General features: G+C 32.9%; 1 long non-coding RNA gene across 1 annotated transcript; it reads right to left on the reverse strand.

Annotated features, from left to right (window-relative positions):
* Positions 1-1,050: 1,050 nt before the first annotated feature.
* LOC119641314 lies at positions 1,051-2,196 on the reverse strand. The gene is made up of 3 exons (XR_005247814.1): positions 2,048-2,196; positions 1,594-1,667; positions 1,051-1,513 (listed from the first exon to the last, which is right to left on the reverse strand). It is a non-coding gene; the product is annotated as an uncharacterized LOC119641314 (long non-coding RNA).
* Positions 2,197-7,138: the final 4,942 nt, after the last annotated feature.

Consider the following 7,138-nt stretch of genomic DNA (forward strand, 5'->3'; position numbering starts at 1 on the left):
TGAACATCCTAGTCGCACGTTCCAAAATTTTTACAAAATCCTACATGAGCCCGCAAAATGCTACTGTCGTACTTCGCAACCCTTTAAGAATGCAGAACGGGAGTTGTTGCCGAAGAAATGTTGCGAAGGATGGATGGCGATATATAGAAATAACAATATCCTAAACTCCGTCATAAGAGAATAAAAATTCTATAAGCACAAAAGTAGTATATAAAGTGCGTATCTCTTGCATTAATCAATAAATCCATTAATTGAATAACATAAACTAAGAAAAAAATTTACGATTTACCGCTGGCACTTTACAATTTAAAATTAGCAGAGTGCCCTAAACAGTTCGTCGTAAGCAATTTGGCTCCTTGGGTATAGAAAATAGTTTCGAAGTGAAGTCCGATCAATTCGAGTAATTGCCTAAGAGTTCCATATTCGGAAATTTGACTTAAACTAAGATCGCGCAACAGTTCGGCTGGGCTGGATAGGAAAATCGTACCACTTCATAGGCTACATTATCTTTTGCATACCATGATGCTGTGTCAACGTCAGCACGATCGACAATTTCGGGCGAACGTGTTAACAATTTATAAATTTTTTCAGCTGCTGTTAAGCCCTTTTGAAAATTGGGAGTAAATGCTAAAGCACTAGTGATCGATACAGTTCCCATAGTTAAAGATTGAGCGACAATAAAAAACATCGCCAAATGCTGTCGGTATTACTTTTCCTTTTTTCTAGAATGATATGCGCGGAAAGAGTTTATTATAATAATTAAATTAAATATTTGAAATCGTAAATAATAAATATAATAATGCTCTTATATTGCTTGAAGTTACTCTTTTTTTATATTTATTCTATATGCTTTTGTTTCCAAATTTCTTACTCTTACATTTGTTTAAATTATTTATACTTATTCAACTTTTATTATCAAATTCCTTACACTTATTTAACTTTATATCTTAATAAACTATTTTTTTCTAAAGTTTTTTAATGCACCAAATTTTTTTTTATAATTTTAAAATTTTTCGGAATTTTTCTTATCTCTTTATATAAATGTTTCAAAAACTTCTCCTTGTGATTTTTAACCTTATTAATTTCTTTTTTAAAGTTTTTTTTCTGAATTATTCACTTCGTACAACTTCCTAGTGCGCTTGTAAAATTGCGTTGATTTTTCGCTAAAAGTCGTTAGCTGGTTTTTTCCTTTACATGGTTTAAAAAAAAAATTACCATGCGTTGTGAATAGAAAGAGAACAGAGTTGCTTTCAACAAATGGTGAAAAACCACCGTAAACGTTCTGTTAAAAGAGAAAATGGTGAAAAAGCACCGTACCCGTTCTGTGGGTTTTTCGTAGAACGATCCAAACATCGACCCCATTTTCGCACTTCTTCAACTTTGCGGACCCGGTATCGATCTGCACAAGTGGCAATCGGAAAGCGCCATGTCTCGGCGCACTGCTGATGCGCCACCAAGCACGTTACACAAGGAAAGAAACAGGAAGCAGCTCAGGAGATCGCTAGTAATTACTCTACAAAAGACAATAAAATGAAGACCGTTAATACCTGCACTGCACACCATTATTTTCTGACAGAGTTGCAGTATCGTTACCCGATTACGATATAATAGACATAACGCACTGTATAGTGATTAAATATACATAGGCTGGTTAGCCTACGCTTTAACTGCAAGAGGAACGAAGAGAGAATCTGCCGTATTTTGAAATAACACAGATCATCAATAAGAATACATACACTTTTTTACATGAATATTTTGTTCTAGCAAGAAAAAAAATTTTTTCAATTTTAATTTTTTTGATTTTGTTTATGACGTGGTCTACAATGCGGAGTAACCGAATTTTATGATCACTTCTTTCTTTATCTTGTGACCGTTACTCAGTATTTATTTGAGGCTAGAGTGTTCAGTTCGTAAAATGCAATAAATAATTTCGATAAAGCTCTTAAAGTTTATATAAATTTGTGTAGATAATAATCTTGTACTACTAAATTTATTCTAATATTCTTCGTTTGAATCAAACCCGGCTGTTTTGTTTAACATATCTTACTGATAATAACTAGTTGCTTAAAGTTGTTATCCTGTTTTTCAAGCTTCTTTCACTTGATTATTGTCATTATTGTTATTAGACTTTTTATATCAACACTTTCTAGTTAACTTTTGCAGTTGTCTGCTTTTGCGATTTTGAGAATAGAATAAGAAACGGAAAATAGCTTCAATATGCACTCAGATTTCGTTTCGCCGCAAACACAAGGTGTGCAATGACTTTGCCAGTTTTCTCTCCTGTAAAGCAACAAGCGATTTCATTTATTCAATAGCCAATAGTGAATTATAGTGCATTCGCAGATTGTGTAAAAAAGAAGAAGAAAAAGTCTTGCATTTTGCCGGTTTGAGCATTGTAGCTTTTACTTGGTAAAATGAAATCAGCTGTGATGTGAATAGCCAATAGACAATGTGACACATTTATGCATGGGCAGGCAGGCAAGCACACACATGATTGTTGTTAAGCTGAAAATTATAAAGCATCTATAAGTGCTATTTAAAGAGTATTGTTGTTAACAATACTCTTTACTCTTTGTTGTTCGTCTCTTATTATATTTTGATAACTGGGCGGCGAACTTGTGGAATTTGTGTGAATAGTTGTGTGAAATCGTGTTGCATTAACTAAATTAAATTTTTACTGGCGTCTATGAAGCCGAGAATAGCGCAACTTGTCGAAGAAAAGAACTATATTAAATGAAATGCAAATGCATATGAGTACACATTGATTGTTTGAGTTAATTTCTACGTTTTTTGTTTGTTTATCTCGTTTTTCTTCTTATTTTATATGTTTGCTTGATTCATAATGGCGCGGAACAATACTATGCATATGGTTAATCGGACTATTTTCTATTTTTCGAGCAATCTTTATCATATGTTTTTGCATGTCAGCACATCGGCTGCCATTACCTGCAATTTCTACACAAGGAGAACCTCGCAATCTTGAAGGCCTGAAAAGTCACTTTTTCTGCTGTTCTTCTGTATGCTGTTTCGTTTTGTTTCCAATTTTAACAATTGTAAATTGCCTTCTGCAATTTTGTTGCTTCAGTCCACAATAAATATGCATGAAATAAATTGACATTGCATGCATAGTAATTGTTTTGCATATATACATACAAATAAAACAAAAAGAAAGCTACGTCCAATAAGAAATAAAGACAATTTGGTTTAACTGACACAATGAGACGCTATTGTCGTTTTCGGGTTAACAACTCCCAAGTGGTAAACACAATGAGGAGCCGAGATACCATATTGTTTTACAGGAAAATGCAACCAAAAACATATGGTTTTAGAATCATAAATAAAGAAATCAACGTAAACGTAACGTTTTAAAAAAAATTACAATTTTGCTGATCTTCAAAATCTGATTAAGTTTTATAATACCATCGAGAGCCCTTTCTGTGTACTAATTCATCCATAATTTGGAAATTATCTTTTATGACTATCGAGTAGAACAATTTCAACTTTAAAATAAATGGCTTTTTCTGTTTGTTTTTCATTTCTGAAAAAATAATGCACAGTATAAATCAAAATTGCAAAGCATATAATTAAAAAAATGCACGTTAGTGAAAGATAAGCATTTATTAGATAAATAATCTTAAAATTTAAAAGCAACGATCTTCTTCTTGTGCTTTTTTTTTTTTTTGCTTTATTTGCTTGTATCCATACAAACCAATTGCCAATTCCCATAAACTTTATTAAGAGTCTGCAAAGTTGGGGTCCTTACCCGAAAATAGGCATTACTCCTCATTTTGCCAGCCCTCTTAGAGTCGGAAAACTTCAAAAAATTTTCTGACCATATTACTTACACCAACAAATACTATAGCTTTTTTAAGCTAACGCAGCATTTTGATAATTTTTTTTACTTCGACTTCTCAGTTATTGTAAAAGTGAATTGCACCAAATTTGAGACATTGACCATGAACGTATATCAACTTTTACATTTTCATCTGCATTTGATGGACTTTCAAGCTCCTAATATCTGTCTAGTGTTTAAATTGCATTAAAAGGCTTTAAATGCTTAATGAATTCTCTTATCCATATTTACAAATGTAAGAAGACTGTCGACAAATATGGAATATGTCTATTGGCGTGAACAAATGTGCAGAGATTGCAACGACTGCCACGCGTTTATAGATATATATCTTAAATCTGATATAGTCTGCATTTTTACGAAAATCGCAAATTTAATGATTTGAATTTGCATAAACAAAGTTGATTTTCTCAGAAATCTATTTCGTAGGGCTTTACCACAAAAATTTCATAATGAAATGAAATTATTGCTAACTTACTGGTAAAAATATATATAAGAACATTTGTGAAAGACAGAGTCAGTCAAGTTAAGAGAGTTGGATCGTAATATTCAAGCGGACAACACCATGAGAAGCATTGTGCATATAAGTTTCTGGAAGTAATTTGTTAGTAGATCTCCTAAAAATTGTGAATAAAATCTACGCTAAAATAAAAGATCACAATCCAGTGATACGAAGTTAATTTCAAAAAGAGTTGAATGGAAATGCAAAATTTCAAAGGGCAGTTCACGTTACAATATATTAAATTAAGGTGACCGTGCACCATTTGGCTCAGGTTCTCGACTCTGTTAAATATATAAAAGTTATTTACTTATAAAATAAGTTGGCATAGAATTCAACCTCCACGAATTTGGACCACCTAGGCCTAAATTTTCGACGCCATCGCATATAGGAAAAGGCCCAATTCTTAATGTTTCATGATGAAAATTTGTTTATGATAGTAATTTGATATAAAAATGAACTTGACCGTTGAGTCTATTTCTTGGATCTCATCTCATATAAGATATCTCATGAAAAGTAAGTCCTCCAAAAAAATATTGATTTTTAATATTTTATAATGAAAATTAGACCATAGCTGCAATTTATCAAGAAAATTAGCAATCAGAAAAATGGATAGCGTATGCCTATTTTTTAGACCCTAACATGCATAACGATTATCATGATAAGCCAGCCTTTATATGGAGAACAAGTATAATTTCTAGTGTTTCATGGCGGAAACTGAAAAATAACAATGTTATTTTGGGAATCCTGGAATGCGGCTGGCTTTCATCGAAAGTATGTCCTTGCATGATAATAATGTGTAATATCGAATGTATTGTAACTATACTAGGCGTAATTTAAAATAAACGAATATAATCGGTTTTAAATATATTCCCGGTGTTAAAATTAAATTTCATTCTCTTTTTGATTTTCTAATTTTTAGGCAAAGGATGTAAAGGATAAGCGAAACAAAATTTAAATAATTCATTTTAAAATGGATAGTTACTTCATAGAGAGACATACAATCCGACTTGAATGTTTATTACCCTATTGAAAACTGCACTATTCGCATAATTTAAAACGCTTGCATGCAATTGTTTCTAAAGTACTATACATTCATTGTCTTCCATTATTAACCCAATACCGGCTTAATGCACTAAACTTTCGCTGAAGGCAAATGAAACAATATGTACTAAGTGTAATGCGAGTAACGTCACTAAATAACCTTTTTGCTTGTTTGTTGTTTCAGGCCTTTAAAGAAATGCATTCAACAAACGAAAACCGTTTTATAGTCGTCATCAATAAAAGTCACTATCCTTGGAAGATTGCGGCAGTTAATGCGACAAAAGTGTGCAGAACCATTCAGTTGTTTGATCATCTCTCTCTTTTGACGTCATATATTTAATGCTAACTTGGTTAGATTATGAGTTTCGTTAAAGTAAGCGTTTAGTGAGCGTAAATTGTTAATAAGATTAAACTCAACAAGTTTTCAACCTGCATATTGTGCATGTATTATGCATTAAAAAGATCTTTATAATCTATTTAAGACGAGACAACAAAAGTCTTCCAAACAAGTGAAAAATTTTAATCGTCTTTTCGTATTAGAAAAAGACAAAGAAAAGCAAGTGAAAAAAGTGAAATGAGTGTTTCATACTCATCACCCATTACCCCCATTACACCCATTATCATTTACTGTAGGCTCCGCGGCCCACAGCGTGACCGATGAAAATTTGAATCTAAAACAAATAAGAAAGTTAAGTTAAATTCGTTCGGGTACGAAACTTTTATACCCATCACCGTTATCTTAAAAAAGACTAAAGAAGTAAAAGGAGAAGATTCTCATGCTCTACAATAGGAAGTGGCGCAGTCGATTTCTTCTATTTTCAAAATACAAGTTATTGTCTTAGAGACGTGTGGGCGTTGTAGGCGGGTGCTTTGAAATGTTTAGTCAAGTTTCAATTCTAAATTCTTCTGCAAATTTTTAGGCGAACTCTTCATTTTCGCTAACGGGAGAATGTTTACCACAAGTACCGCAAGGTTGCGCAGACAGACAGACGAGCAGGCGGACATGCTTCCGACTTTGAAACTGGCCAAGAATTATCATACTTTGTGGGGATTTTGAAGCTTATTTCTGCGCGGTATAAAGTTATTGGAAAAACAATTAAATCTTGATGCATTATAATATTGGGTAGGCGTGTTCAATTTTTTCCATTTTTGTGCACAAATACTGTAGACGATAGAATGCGTGGAATATGCGTTTAAGTTTTTGTACATTTATTTGCTGTAGTTTATGAGTAATGAGCAAAAAACCAATTTTTTATTGCTTTTGAAAAGCAGAGGTGTTCTCAGTTTAGGTGATACTTACGTGGGCGTGTCCTTCGGCAGATTAAGCCCATTTTCAATATCAGCCTGCTTGCAAGAACTTTCAATGTTTCTGCCACACTTAAAGTCGAAGCTTCATTTTTGCTAAGAGAATTTTGACAATAGACATTAAACAGACGGACAGACAGACATGTTTAAAAAAAAATGTACACACTTTGTTGGGTCCGTGATGCCTCGTTCTGTCAACGTTTTTGCAAAATAAATAAATCAAAACTTGCAAAATTTCGGTCGAACGCTTATAGGCATTGGAAGTCTACAATTTATTTTGGTTACTTTTGGGTAAGTTAAGATTAATCCAAAAGTGCGAGTGTTGGAAAAATTCCTGGTGTTTTTGAAACTAAATGACGGATTCTACTGAACTCAATCACACCCTTAATAACTAATTGCTACGTTTATTTGCGGGGGACGGAGATAATCTGCAGTCTTTA

The sequence above is a fragment of the Glossina fuscipes genome, unplaced genomic scaffold (assembly GCF_014805625.2).
Source record: "Glossina fuscipes isolate IAEA_lab_2018 unplaced genomic scaffold, Yale_Gfus_2 147, whole genome shotgun sequence".
NCBI classification, from domain to species: Eukaryota; Metazoa; Arthropoda; class Insecta; order Diptera; family Glossinidae; genus Glossina; species Glossina fuscipes.